This window comes from Pristis pectinata, chromosome 19, assembly GCF_009764475.1.
Source record: "Pristis pectinata isolate sPriPec2 chromosome 19, sPriPec2.1.pri, whole genome shotgun sequence".
Taxonomy (NCBI): Eukaryota; Metazoa; Chordata; class Chondrichthyes; order Rhinopristiformes; family Pristidae; genus Pristis; species Pristis pectinata.
The window spans coordinates 31,941,344-31,956,697 of NC_067423.1; the positions used below are offsets into that span (position 1 = coordinate 31,941,344).

Genomic DNA, 15,354 nt, shown 5'->3' on the forward strand with positions numbered 1-15,354 from the left:
TGGAGATAAAAGCAACTGCAGATGCTGTTGTAAACCTCTCCACATTTGCTGTTGTGCCATGTTTTTCTCCAGTATTAAACCTTTTGTAAAATATCAAGTTTTGCATCCAGTGGAATTCCTTTTGTTTAGGTTTACAATTTGCATTCAAACTTGCTGGCCATGTATCTGGCATCTTGTGGGTAAATAATATGGAAAATGCTTGGTGGGGGGTGGAGGGGAGGAAATCTGCTGGACAGCAAAATGAACCAACTGCACTTAAAAACAAAAATCCACATCATCTGTGCATGCATCAAGAAATACAAGTTTGAAAATTTGTTTATATTTTGTTTGTTTTTAATATTTTTAATTTTATTCCCCACAAATTCCATGAGTGAATGTTATTCCTTTTGAGATTTCTGGGTAGTGATTTGTGAATTCCGTAAGGGTGAATTTCTCTAACCCAAAGGGTCAAAATGCAGGGGTTGCCTGTATATGATTTTTTTAAAAACCTGAATTTCAAATGCAAAGCTTGTAGAGCTCTTTAACATAAGTGATTCGGCAATTGCTTTAATTAAAATCCTTTTGAGATTTTTGTTTGTTATTCCACTCCCAAAAAAATTCTGACCCAATTTATTCCTGTTCTCGAATGGGAACTGAGGAATATTTTGAATAGAAATTTGAGACATTCAGACTTCTCAAGTTCATGGTCTATAGGGCAGCAGTGATCTCTCTAACCCGGCTGCTTCTGAGGGTAGATGATCTACGGCAGGTACCTCCAGAAATGAAAGAGTTGCCACCAAGGCTGATTCTGCAAAATCGTTCATCCACTGACAGGATAAGTGGACAGACATCATCGGGTTTTCTCTGATGGGAGGGACACATTTGTGGGCCGAACAGCAGATTCCTGAAAAAGGCCTTCAAATCTGAGTTCCATCCCATCGAGAGATTACGAGGTGACAGATGAAAAGATTCCAAGATGTTCTCAAGGCCTTAAAAGCATAACATCTCCACTAATTTGTGGGAATCCCTGGCCCATTCAAAATGGAGAAGGAGAATTTGGGATGGCAGTGATGACCTCGTTATTTGTCAGGAGAACATGGAAGCCCAGCAGAAAGAGCACATCATCTCCCAAACCCAAGCACCTCCTCTACCTGTGTCAGAGGCTTCAGGTCACGCATTGTACTCATCAGTTACCCCAGAACCAACAGAACTAGAATGGAAGCAAATCGTCCTTGGCTGCAAGGGGCTGCCTAACAAGGGATAATTGCAACTTTGATTCTAAAATTGATTCGGAACCACTGCACTGGTTACTGCTGGAGGCCACGGCAAATTTTGAAATGAGTCATTCCTTCATTTCATTAAACTTTTCAACTGCAGCATATTTATGCAGTCACAATGCTCCATGTTTCTGGCTCAATTTTTGGAGATTTGTTCTGAGAGGAAATGCAGTTTTTAGTTAAATTACTATTTAGTTTTGGCCAGAATTTTAGGCTAGTATCACCTATTTACAAGAATTAATGGAATGGAGACAGACATAATTATCTACCAGTCTACTCAAACTGGGGAAAGGGGGGAAAAAGTTCAATGAAAAATGGATCATGTTAGAATTTGAAAAGAATAAAGTAATTTTAAACAAAAAGCAAAATGCTGCAGGTATTAGAGATTCTTGACAGGTCAGATACCATCTGTGGATTAAGAAATTGGGGTGAATGCATTTGTGAATTTGGTGCTTTTGCAAGCATTTTTGTTCAAATTTACTGTTCGAGGGCATTGAGAGCCATTATTCCCTCTTTGCAAGTTAGGAATTATAATGCATCTGAACAGACAGACAGATTTCTGCACATCTCATGAGCTTTCTTACCCGTGTTTTTTGACTAGCATATTATTTGACTTGATCAAATGTCTCAAGATTGGTACTGCACCATGACGATCACCGCTGCTCCCTAAAATCATGGAAAAGTGAAGGTTGTAAATACTTGTAGATTTCACGTGATCAGACAGTCAGCATTAAAGTAGTGACTCAATCTAGAGGCTAGTGGGCAGAGGGCAAAGTTCCATGCTGGATCTGTTCACATTTTTCCATGGTATACTGTATCTACCATGTTTTTGTCCACTCATTCAGTGTTACCCTGAAGCATCTCAAAATCATTTTCTCAATTCACAGTCCCACCCAATTTAGTGTCCTTGGCAAACTTCAAAATGTTACACCAAAAATTCTGCAGATGCTGGAGTTTGGAGCAACACACAAAATGCTGGAGCAAGTCATGACTGATGAAGTTGCATCCTGTTCCCAACCCAAGTTGGCTCGGGCATATGCAACTTCCCTCCCTGAAATCCATGTTGACTTTATCTCATCTCTCTTTATGTTTTCCAAGTGTCCTGTTGCTCATCCTTTTATAATAACCTCACATTTTGCCCACAACTCATGTTAGACTAACTGGTGTGTAGTTTCTTGCTTTCTTTCTCTGTTTTATTTTAACTCGGATTACATTTGCCACCCTCCAATTTGTGGGAATTATTTCATCATTTATAGAATTCTGGAAAATAATAACCAATACATCCACTATTTCCATGTTTGCCACCATCACGATTCTGGGAAGAAAACCTAATCAGATGTGAGGGATTTATACACTTTCAGTTCCATTCATTTCTCCAGCATTATTTTCTTATCAATATGAATTTCCTTTAGTTATTTGCCTTCATTTTCTTCTTGGTTTCCGAACATTGCAAGAAATTTACATTTGTCCTCCTCAGTGAAAATAGAACCCAAGTATTTGTGTAATTGCCATTTCCCTGTGCCCCATTATGAATGTTCGTGTTCTTGTCTGTAGGAGAGCTACACTTGACTTCACTGATCTGTGTTTGTTTACATATTTGTTGAAACAGTGCACAGAAACTTTAACCCATCTATCACCCTCTAAAGCTTCATGGTTGGCTGCCAGGGACTTGGTGAGGAGTGAGATTTTTAGGCAGAATTTGCCATCTGGCTGTCAGATTGATGTTTTGGTGTCTGGTGGGAGGGAAGTTGTCATGAATTGGAGAGATGACGGATTGTAACACAGATTGGAGGGCTTTGGGCAAGGCTTGTGACTGAGTATGGAGCCACCTGGTGCTGGTCCTGATGTTGAACCCAATGGTTGGAAGGAGTCCAAAATCCAGACATTAAGTGTATCTGCTTGAGTTGAGTTCACTTTTAAGGCATGTCCTTTTTTTTTGTCACACAGGAACTAAAGTTGCTAGCTTCATACAGCTCTGAATTCTCAGTTCTTGATTTTGTTTGATTTCTTATTGAATTGCATAGTGCACAAGAGGTGACACTGTAAATCCCCCTTTTTTTTTAAAGGCAAAGTTGTTTCCAGGCATGGATTGCTAGTAGGCCCTTTTTGTCTTGCAGCAGGAGAATGAAGGGAGGCCATGCTCTCAGAAGTGAAGATGGAGGAGAGAGCAAAGGGCACTTGAGTTGTAAATGATGCTTGGTGTGCAGTTAATAAGATGCAATTTAAAGCTGAAGTCTCTTTGCCAACTTTTGTGATTGATAAATTAATTCACTTTATCCAAGCACTTGTACATTAACCTCCAATGCTGCATCTTCTATTTGTCTATTGACCATCTGTTTCGGGAAGCTGCTGTCCCTCTAAATATGCCTCCTTTCTACCTCTTCCTCCAAGACTATTTGCCAGTGTGCTGTCTGCAAATACGTATGTATGCTCTCAGAAGCTTCAGACAATACTCAAAGTATTAAAGCGCCTCTCCTTTTGAGTTGCCTGCTTTCTTTCATTGTGTTAGCACTTGCAATATCAGCCTGCTAATTTCGTGCAGATAGAACATGCTGCGTGAAGCAATCCTATAAAGCAGCAGGTAATGAATTTACTGTGTTGCTTGTAATGCAAGGTATGAGCAATCATGATCTCCAGACCTATTTTCAGTGGTTAACCAACTTTTCCCACTCTCCTGCTTTACTATCACTGTCCTCTAGGTACAGAAGAAAAACAAGCTACTGTGCCTTTGTGACTAGTGCCGAGTTGCTCTGCCATCCACCATCATGAAATGTTTCAAGAGGCTGGTCATGGCACACATTAACTCCATCCTTCCAGACAACCTCTACATGCTGCAACTCACCTACCACCAAACCAGGTCTACGGCAGACACCATCTCCCTAACCCTACACTTTGGAGCTTCTGGGTAGTGAAGACACCAATGTTAGACTATTCTTTATTGACTACAGCTCCACGTTCAATACTATAATTACAGGCAAACTCATCACCAAACCCCAAGAACTGGGACTCAAAACCTTCCCCGGCAACTGGATTCTTGACTTTCCTGACGAACAGACTGCAATCAGAAAGGATAGGCAGCAACACCTTCAGCACGATTATTCTCAACACTGGTGGGCATGCACAGTAGTGTACTGGTTAGCATAACTCTATTACAGCGCCAGTGACCCAGGTTCAATTCAGCCACAGTCTGTAAGGAGTTAGTACGTTCTCCCCATGTCCGTGTGGGTTTCCTTCAGGTGCTCCGGTTTTTCCCCACGTTCCAAAGGCGTACTGGTTAGGAAGGTTGGCGCGGGAAGTGTGGCGACACTTGCGGGTTGCCCCGGAACACACTATGCAAAAGATGCATTTTACTGTGTGTTTTGATGTACATGTGACTAATAAAGATATCTTATCAAAAGGCTGCATCCTCAGCCCCCTACTCTACTCTCTATATACTCATGACTGTGTGGCCAGATTCTGCTCTAACTCTATCTGCAAGTTCACTGATGCTACCACCATAGTGGGCTGTATCTCAAATAACGATGAGTTGGCGTACAGGAAGGGGAGAGAGAGAGCTTAGTAACATAGTATCATGACAACAACCTTTCCCTCAATGTCAGCAAAACAAAAGAGCTGGTCATTGACTTCAGGAAGGGGGGCAGTGAACACGTTCCTGTCTACATCAATGGTGCTGAGGTCGAGAGGGTTGAGACCTTCATGTTCCTTGCAGTGAACATCACCAATAGCCTGTCCTGGTCCAACCACATAAATGCTATGGCTAAGAAAGCTCACCAGTGCCTCCACTTCCCTGGGAGGCTAAAGAAATTTGGCATGTACCCCTTGACACTCACCAAATTCTTATCAATGCACCACAGAAGGCATCCTATCCTGATGCATCGCAGCTTGGTATGGCAACTGCTGTGCCCATGACCGCAAGAAACTGCAGAGAGTTGTGGGCACAGCTCAGCACATCGTGGAAACCAGCCTCCCCTCCGTGGACTCTTGCCTGTACTTCTTGCTGCCACAGTGAAGCAGCCAACGTAATCAAAGACCCCACCCACCCCAGGCATTCTCTCTTCCCTCTCCTATTGGGCAGAAGATACAAATGTCTGAAAACATGTACCACTAAACTCAAGGACTGCTTCTATCCCACTGTTATAAGGCTACTGAACAGTTCCCTACTACGATTAGATGGACTCTTGACTTCACAATCTACTTCGTTATGACTTTGCACCTTGTTGTCTACCTGCACTGCACTTTGTAGCAGTCATACTTTATTCAGCATTCTGTATTGTTCTGCCTCAATGCACTGTAATGAACTGATCTGTATGAACAATATGCAAGATAAGTTTTTCACTGTACCTTGGTACAATCTCACTCTCTCTTGCTCTCAAATTATTTATTTCTGTTTGTATTGGAAAGTTAAGTGACTTTTGCTGTAACTTGTCTGTACTGCATAAACAGCCCATTTTTACAGAAAACATCTGATTTGTCTTCTATGAATTAAATGGAGGTGAAGTCCAGAGGAGTATGTTCATGACATTGTCCACCACGAGACTCCTCCCCACTATATTATCTGCACTATATATAGACAGGAAAGATGAAAATGTGCGTTGTGATTTTTAAATATTTAGATTTGTTGATTCTCACTTAGAATGGTCTAATTATAAACCAATAAGCTGATTCATTTTTCACATTTTGTAAGTAACCATTTCAGTGAACTTCGTTTTTAAATTTACTCAAATAATTTAATTAAAGCAGGTCATGCTATCCATATCAGTGGGTTGAAAATTTAAAAAAAAATATTGCAGATATAGAGATTTGTAAAGGTTAAGGCAGTGCTTTTGAAGATATACAATGGTATGGGTTGGAGCGTGGCTGTAAAGCAGAATAGGAATAAATCTGAAGAGGAGCTGGTATGGACTGCTGCTGGGATCTGTGTTGGAACCTTATTTTTAGATGTTATTCTGCATGAATAATTGATCTGATCATGAGTGTGGGGGAAATATCAACTGATTTTTCTGATATGAGATTGAGGAATAAGAAAAACAATACAGATACATTAGTGCAGTTTCTTGTTGTGTAGAAATTGTGTTCTGCTTAAATCTTTTTTTGGAGAATAAAAATCTACCCAAACTGGTGTTGCAAGTGAGTTACGTGTATAGATACATTGTCTATAGAATCAATTAAGCATATAACCTTTATCAGAATTTGCTGAAGCCACAGTCAAGTACTGTGCACAATTTTGGACTGGATTAAAGATTGTCAAAGTAAAATATGAGCAAACTAAATTGATTAGAAATTGTGCAATATGAATTCATTAAAATGGAAGACTGATGTTTGATTTTTTTATATATATTCACAGGAGCAGAAAGGTTTATGTGGGGGGAGGTACACTGGAAGTATTGAAGTATTGCTAAAGGGCAAGATTAAATAATGAGGAATTCTACTGCTTGGTTAATTAGAAATGGTGGACAAGTTGTAGTAACCTAGTTTTAGCATAAGAATCAAGTGTAAGTTGGAAGAAACATTTTGATGCAGGGGTTTATTGAAAGAGCTTTATCATGAATGACAATTGAAATGAGGTAAACAATTGGGGGAAAAAAGTATAAAATATAGTTGAGAGGAAATATTAACAAAAATGGTAAATGAAGCTATTAACTCATCACATTTCATTACTCAATGCTGAGTTAAACAGGGCAACATGGATGGTGTGGTCACCTGTGCTGAAATGTGTATTTTTGTATGTATACTCTTCATTATTGTGTTGATTTTATGAGTGATACCTGGCAAAACCTGAAGCAGGTTGGAAAGTTGATGCCCCATGGGTATTTTATGGGAGTATCACAATAATTCTGAATGCAAAGATTGGTTGTCTTTGTGATTTACCATGCAATATGGACTACAGAAGTGTTTAGTGTCATAGGGTTGCATGACACAAAAATGTGTCCTTTGGCTCAACTTGTCCATGCTGACTGTGATGCCTATTTACTTTATTCCCACTTGCCCTCGTTAGGCCTTTATCCCTCTACTCCTTTGCTCTCCAAGTACCTGTCCAAATGCCTTTTTTAAACGATGTAATTGTATCTGCCTCTACCACTTCCACTGTCAACTTATTTCATACATCCACCACCCACTGTGTGGAGAAACTTGTCTCTCGGATCTCCTTTAAATTTCTTTCCTTTTTTCTTGTGATGCCACGTTGAAGGAATTATAGATCTGCATTCTCAGGTCCCTTTATTTGACTGCACACCTCAGTGCCCTAACACTTACTGTGCAAGCCTTACCCTGGTTTGTCCTCCCAAAGTGCAACACCTCACACTTGTCTGCATTAAATTCCATCTGCCATTTTTCAGCCCATTCTCCCAGCTAGTCAAGATCACTTTGCAAGCTTTGATTGCCTTCCTCGCTGTCCAATATGCCCCAAATCTTGGTGTCATCCACAAATTTGATGATCCAGTTTACCACATTATCATCTAAATCATTAGTATAGATGATAAACAACAACGGGCCCAGCACCGATCCCTGCGGCACACCACTAGTCACAGGCCTCTTGTCAGAGAGGCAACCATCCACCACCACTCTCTGGCTTCTCCTGCTAAGCCAATGTTGAATCCAATTGACTACTACATCCTAAATGCCAAGCGACTTAATCTTCTGGACCAGCCTCCCATGTGGGACTTTGTCAAAGGCCTTGCTAAAGTCCATGTAGACAATGTCCACCGCCTTCCCTTGATCAACCTTCCTGGTAACCTCCTTGAAAAACTTGATAAGATTAGTTAGACATGACCTGTCATGCACAAAGCCACGTTGACTATGCCTAATCAGGCCTTGTCTATCCAAATACTTATACATCTTGTCCCTCAGAATACCTTCCAGTATTTTACCCACGATTGACGTCAGGCTCACCGGCCTGTAATTTTTGGGCTTATTCTTAGAGCCTTTCTTAAACCACGGAACAATATCAGCTATCCTCCAGTCCTCTAGCGTCTCACCCGTGGCTAAGGACATCCTAAATATCTCTGCCAGGGCCCCTGAAATTTCTCCTCCGCATTTCCACATCATTATCCTTCTCATAGCACTTGGAATCCTCCAGTGCAGAAATGACCTATTGCCTTGTTCTCTGGGGATCTGGTAAACAAGCTGCCTCATAGCCCCACTGACTTGTATTCAATCCTGACTTCAGGTGTGTCAGTGTGGAGTTTGCACATTCTCCCAAGTTACAGGACTTCAGAAGAACGCCGGATCCATCTTTCAAACATTCTGGTGCCACACAGCCCAAAATGCTATGTTCAAAACCACCTCCATACTAATGATTACATTTCCCAATCCTACACTTCAAGCCCAGATTTGCAAAAAAAAATTTGGACATGAAAAAAAAGTCAAGGTAGAGAAGGGTTGATATTTAAAAAGGTAAATAAATTAGAAAGCAACATTGATAGTAATTGTTCTTAGCCACAGTAGATGGGGTCGTAAAGAGAGCTTTTGCCACTTTGGCTTTCATAAATCAGGCCAGTGAGTACAGGAGTTGGGATGTTATGTTGAAGTTGTACAAGACGTTGGTGAGGCCAGAGTCAGAGTATTGTGTGCAGTGCTGGTCACCTACCTACTGGAAAGATGTCAATAGGCTTGAAAGAGTGCAGAGAAAATTTACAAGGATGTTGCTGGGACTAGAGGACCTGAGTTAGAGGGAAAGGTTGAATAGGTTAGGACTTTATTCCCACGAGTGCAGGAGAATGAGGGGAGATCTTATAATGGTATACAAAATTATGTGGGGTATAGATCGGGTGAATGCATGCAGGCTTTCCCCCCTAAAGTTGGGTGAGACTAGAACTATAGGTCATGGGTTTAGGGTGAAAGGTGAAATATTTAAGGGGAACATAAGGGGAACTACTTCACTCAGAGGGTCGTGCGGGTGTGGAATAAGCTGCCAGTGGAAGTGGTGGATGCAGGTTCAACTGTAACATTTAAGAAAAGTTTGGACAGGTGCATGGATGAGAGAGGCTATGGTCCAGGTGCATGTAGATGGAACCAGGCAGAAAACCAGGCTGGTCTGGACTAGGTGGGCCGAAGGGCTTGTTTCTGTGCTGTTGTGCTCTATGACTCGAATGGGAACGTCCTTCTCTCACTTCTTGGAGGACATTACTTCCACAATGAAAGAATGCACATGATGTGCACCTCCATTTCACCTCCATTAACACTTTCATTGTGCAGCAGTGGGGAGCAGGGTTCTCCTACAATTTAGGCATGGGCTGAGTCCAAATTTAACAGTGTCTCATGCCGCTGCAGTCAGACCTGTTCTGCAAGAACAAAGAGAGCACACTGCTGCCACTGGACTTGATCAAATGTATTGCTAACTGTCTGGAAGCAGTTGCTAAGGTCAAGGATTAGCAGAGAGACTCTTACCATGCTGGTCCTTGCGATGCTGCACCCACACATACATAACATGACAAGGTATTTCCTCAATCTATTTTGATTTGGTTGAGAAACACAAACTTAAACATCTTTCCTTCAACAGTACTGAGAGATGCCATTTTGTGGTTGGTAGTTGAAAATCTGGTGTGGTCTTTTTAAATCGGAGAAACAATGAAACCCCTTGACAGATTAAATGATAACTCTGGGTTTTCCTTGCAAGTTTAACTGCAGATGAAGCTATCTCTGCAATGTGCTTCATTAACTTGGAACCATCTGGACTGATTTGGTGTTCGAGGCAAAGTATAAGAAAGGTTTAAAAAAAAATCCTGTTGCATTACATTGTCAATGCTCGAGAGCTGACTGCGGAATGTCTGTCCATTAATAGAAGCTGATCAGTTCATAATATAAAAACATTGTTTTTCAGTTATGGGGTCACTGCAAGCCAGTTTGTTTGGGTATCACGTTAATAATGCAGAATGATCCTATGACTCTACAATACGACCCATATTTTGTGTTTGAATTTGTTGCAAAACTGAAAGCATTGAAATTGAACGTTATTAGTTTCACTATCTGTTGTGGACTGCATTCCAATGCTGGATTTCAGTGACAATGGAGAGGATCTTCCAAGAATCTGGCAACAGATTGGAAATGGCACAGAGATCCTGGGGGAAATGTTTCAAGGGACTTTCAGCATTGGTTACTTTAGATTTTTTTTTAAATTGCCAAGCATTTTTTTTAAAGTTAAGTGTATTAGGATTTCCAAAAAAGTGTTTGATTGTTATCGTAGATCTGAAACATTTAGTCTTTTTTTTAATACTGTCTAAATTGGGTGTTATCAATTTTGCTTTTGTGGGTACAGCTTGTTTTGGGCACCCAATGTGATGCTGTCTTTATGTTCCAAAGTGCACAGGACCTCACCAGGAAGAACTGTGACAGATTTCCAATGAAGGTTCTGCATAGAAGAAGCACATCAGGTGGTGCAGCTGGTAAATCTGCTGTCTCACAGTTCCAGTGACATGAGTTTAATCCTGACCTCTGGTACACTCTGTGTGGAGTTTGCATGTTCCCCTGGGTGCATGAGTTTCCTCCAACAGCTCCAATTTCCTCTTGCATTCCAAACGCATGCAGGTTGGTTGGTTAATTGGCCAGTGTAAATTGGTTCTTGTGTCTAAGTGAATGGCAGAAGCTAGAGGGAGCTGATGGGAACGTGGGGAGAATAAACTGAGATTCGTGTCAGATAAATGAAAATGGGTGCTTGATGGTCAGTCTGGACTTAATGGGCTGAAGGGCTTGTTTCTGTGCTGTATGACACTGACTCAAGTTCATGAATTTTTCAGAAGCCAGTTTTGAGTCAAGCAAGCTCAATGGTCATTGCAAATTCTGTGTTTTCCTTCTTCGCTACAATCCAAGCTGATAAAACACCTATTGTATACCCTGCTTATTTTTTTAAATGATTTTCTTATAATGATTTGCATTTACTTTTAATTCTTGTGTCTATTAGTTTTTTTTGTCTTGTGGGACAATTTTTTGACAATGATGGTATGCTCCGTCGTGAGAAGTCCACTACCCATTTTAAGTTCCTGTTTACAGAGATTTATTGGGCAGATCTTGCTTTTCTAATCCACGCTGACTGCTGCTTGTCATTGTAATGCATACTGCTTGGAATATTATGAACCAGAGAATATAATTCATCCCATTATTAGCTTGCTGCATTGTGTTTTTCTTTGTTTATTTGGAAGTATCATGAAACTTTGTAACAAAAAAACTTGGAGACTAACGTTGACCACCTGCTTTTCTCTAAGGATGTTGCCTGGCCTGCTGAGTTCCTCTAGCATCATAGTGTTTTTCATCTTGGAGACTAATGTATTGGAGGAAATATGCTTCAGGTTTTCATAGGAATTGCAATAATGACATTTGATTTTTGACATCAGTTTGCAAGGAAATCTAATCTCTATTCAGTGTATCAAAGATAATGGCCTAAAAAATAATTCACAAGCACCAAGAGAGTGAATGAGTGAACTCTTGCATGCTCTGGATACCAGTTAAATACAAAACATTGCACTGAAATATTCATAAAGTTTTATTTGTGCATATGGCATTGTGGATGCAGCATGTATAGTGCATAAAGTTACATGAATACAGAGTTTCATTTGAAATCTCCTCTACTGAAAATTTATACTGTATTTCTGACAAAAAAAAAGGTGTCATTCAAAGGAAAGTAGGTTTTAACAGTGGTGACATGTCCTGCACTATTATTTAAAGGGTTATAACAGTGGTGACATGTCCTGCACTATTATTTAAAGGGTTATAACAGTGGTGACATGTCCTGCACTGTCATTGAAAGAGCTCATCAACCACTTCTGACTTTGGTTGATGAGCTCTTTAAATAACAGTGAACTTGGCTCTCTTCAGGGAACAGAAAAATGTTCCTACATGTGGTGTGAGGAATCTGAGTGCAGAGCAACTCTTGTACTTTATCGCCTCTTTGCTGTAGATTCTTTTGTGGTGGCTCCTTGGTACCTACAGCAAAGAGGCGATAAAGCACAGCACAGCCAGTGGAAGAGACAAGGGTCCACTGGCAAGCCAGACTTGCCAGAGAATCCTGAAGGAAGAGAAGGGCTTGTGCCAAGTGAATATACAGGGAGCCACACTCTGACTTCCACGTTTCTTTGGAGCAATGTGTCCTCAGGTTTACCTGGTCTGCCTATTGACGTGAAGATCACTGTCTCCCTGAACTAATTAGACCATGTCATTTTTTTGAAGCTCAGTACATGAATATGTGGAGAATGGAGGAATATGGACATTGTGTAGGTAAAAGGGATTATTTTAGTTTGGCGTTTAAGTACTAGTTTAATTAGCTCGGTACAACATCATGGGGCGAAGGGCCTGTTCCTGTGCTGGACTGTTCTATGTTCTAAGTAGCAACCGATCTGAGTCCTACTGATTATTATCATATTTAGCAGTTTACCACACACAGCATTCGGGACATTGCTGGTATTTGCTATCTAAAGTGGGGGGATGTCACCACCATCATCCAGTTGTTGATGAACCATTGACTTGAAAATTACAGGCTTCCCATAGGATTACATTCATGGTACCTTGGGGTCCTTGTGTGACTCCAGAGCACTTATGAATCTGAAGGGCTAGCACTATGACGTGAAAATCTTCATGATAAATACCACAGTTCCAGGAAGCTCTATATATCCTTCATTTTGGGCAGTCCAGAGTGCCTTGTACATTTGAGGTGCTGTGCCAGATGGGCTGGTGCTGGCTGAGCAATGGTTGTCTCTCCTTTCTTGGTTCTGCATCTTTACCTGGGCTTCTAGTTGTTCTGCAGACTCCTGATGCAGAGTCTTGACCCAACACATGACAGTCCCTTTGCCTCCACAGGTGCTGCCTGACCCACTGTGTTGCTCTGGCAGTTTGTTTTTTTTTTGCACTTTTATTGATATGTACAGTGATACTTAATCAAACAATGTAACATCCATTTTTAGTCAGTTAAGAGAGGGTTCAGTTTATGGCTGGTTTTCTTGGAAAACAATCTCTTTGTAATGCGGGGGTACACTCAATTATGAAGACACACCTTTTGTCTGCTGCACTGCCAGAGGAGGAAGAGGGCAATGACAACACACTATGGTGAAGAAAGGTCCAGTTGAGATGTACTGTCGAGGCACATCAGAGGATCCACTCCCAAACAGGTGGCATTTACTCACCCATATTTGTCAAGGTGTGAATTTTGAATTTCATATGAAAATTACCACAGTGCTTTTTTTTCCAGTGTCTGGTGATAAGCATCCACATCAAGTGGAAATCGCACAAGGATGTTCTGTGGCAGAACCAATACTCACTGTTCATTATATAAGCACCATGGAGATCAGATATGATTAGTGAACTGAACTGGGCAGAGTGACAAACTGGTTTAATTGCAACATCTGGAAGACTGCCAGTGGAGTAATGATGGCATTACTTTCTAATACCACCAGTTCATCTTTCCATCACTGAGGCTGATGTCAGGATGTTTGAAAGTTTTACCAAAGTTAAAGGCCATTGAGGTGAAGTATCCACTTGCCTCTGCAAGTGGAGCTGGCATCAGCAAAACACTGCTATGTACTTGCCTCAATGTGCACAGTTCACTTCGCTGAACAACCGCCTACATCCCTCAGCAAGATACTGCCAGCCCCAATGACAATCCTTCGAGCCAACTTGCCTTGTCATTGCTGTCAATTCTTGACTCGGTGGCTGCACCGAGTGCCCATGTGTGCACCTGGCAGAAACTAGGTACTCTATGACCTGCTAGGCAAATGCCATCATCACTTGGAAAAACGTGATGTACCTTGAGAATGCTGTCTTTGTGCCTAAATTGATGCTGCCAATAGGTGCAAGCAGTTATTGACTTACCTTTCGGATGTACAGTGGCAATGGAAGGGGACTGGTCTGCAAACTTGTGCCAAAGTACCTACGTACAGTGGCATGCAAAAGTTTGGGCACCCCTGGTCAAAATTTCTGTTACTGTGAATAGCTAAGCGAGTAAAGGATGACCTGATTTCCAAAAGACATAAAGTTAAAGATGACACATTTCATTAATATTTTAAGCAAGATTACTTTTTTATTTCCATCTTTTACAGTTTCAAAATAACAAAAAAGGAAAAGGGCCCGAAGCAAAAGTTTGGGCACCCTGCACGGTCAGTACTTAGTAACACCCCCTTTGGCAAGTATCACAGCTTGTAAACGCTTTCTGTAGCCAGCTAAGAGTCTTTCAATTCTTGTTTGGGGGATTTTCGCCCATTCTTCCTTGCAAAAGGCTTCTAGTTCTGTGAGATTCTTGGGCCATCTTGCAGGCACTGCTCTTTTGAGATCTATCCACAGATTTCCGATGATTTTTAGGTCGGGCGACTGTGAGGCTCATGGCAAAACCTTCAGCTTGTACCTCTTGAGGTAATCCATTGTGGATTTTGAGGTGTGTTTAGGATAGTTATCCTGTTGTAGAAGCCATCCTCTTTTCATCTTCAGCTTTTTTTTACAGATGGTGTGATGTTTGCTTCCAGAATTTGCTGGTATTTAATTGAATTCATTCTTCCCTCTACCAGTGAAATGTTCCCCGTGCCACTGGCTACAACACAAGCCCAAAGCATGATCGATCCACCCCCGTGCTTAACAGTTGGAGAGATGTTCTTTTCATTGGAAATCTGCACCCTTTTTTCTCCAAATATACCTTTGCTCATTGCGGCCAAGAAGTTCTATTTTAATAGGACTTGTTTCCAAAATGCATCAGGCTTGTTTAGATGTTCCTTTGCAAACTTCTGGCGCTGAATCTTGTGGTGAGGACACAGGAAAGTTTGGAGAAAAAAGGGTGCAGAATTTCATGAAAAGAACACCTCTCCAACTGTTAAGCACGGGGGTGGATCGATCATGCTTTGGACTTGTGTTGCAGCCAGTGGCACAGGGGACATTTCACTGGTAGAGGGAAGAATGAATGCAATTAAATACCAGCAAATTCTGGAAGCAAACATCACACTGTCTGTTTAAAAATGCTGAAGATGAAAAGGGGATGGCTTCCACAACAGGATAACGATCCTAAACACACCTCAAAATCCACAATGGACTACCTCAAGAGGCACAAGCTGAAGGTTTTTCCATAGCCCTCACAGTCCCATGACCTAAACATCATCAAAAATCTGTGGATAGGCCTCAAAAGAGCAGTGCA

The 15,354-nt window shown here is 41.2% G+C and overlaps 1 protein-coding gene across 3 annotated transcripts in view; it reads left to right on the forward strand.

Moving 5' to 3' along the window:
- LOC127580322 (proton myo-inositol cotransporter-like) overlaps nt 1–15,354 on the forward strand; it is a 102,406-nt gene that overhangs the window by 59,543 nt on the left and 27,509 nt on the right. The window lies entirely within an intron of this gene.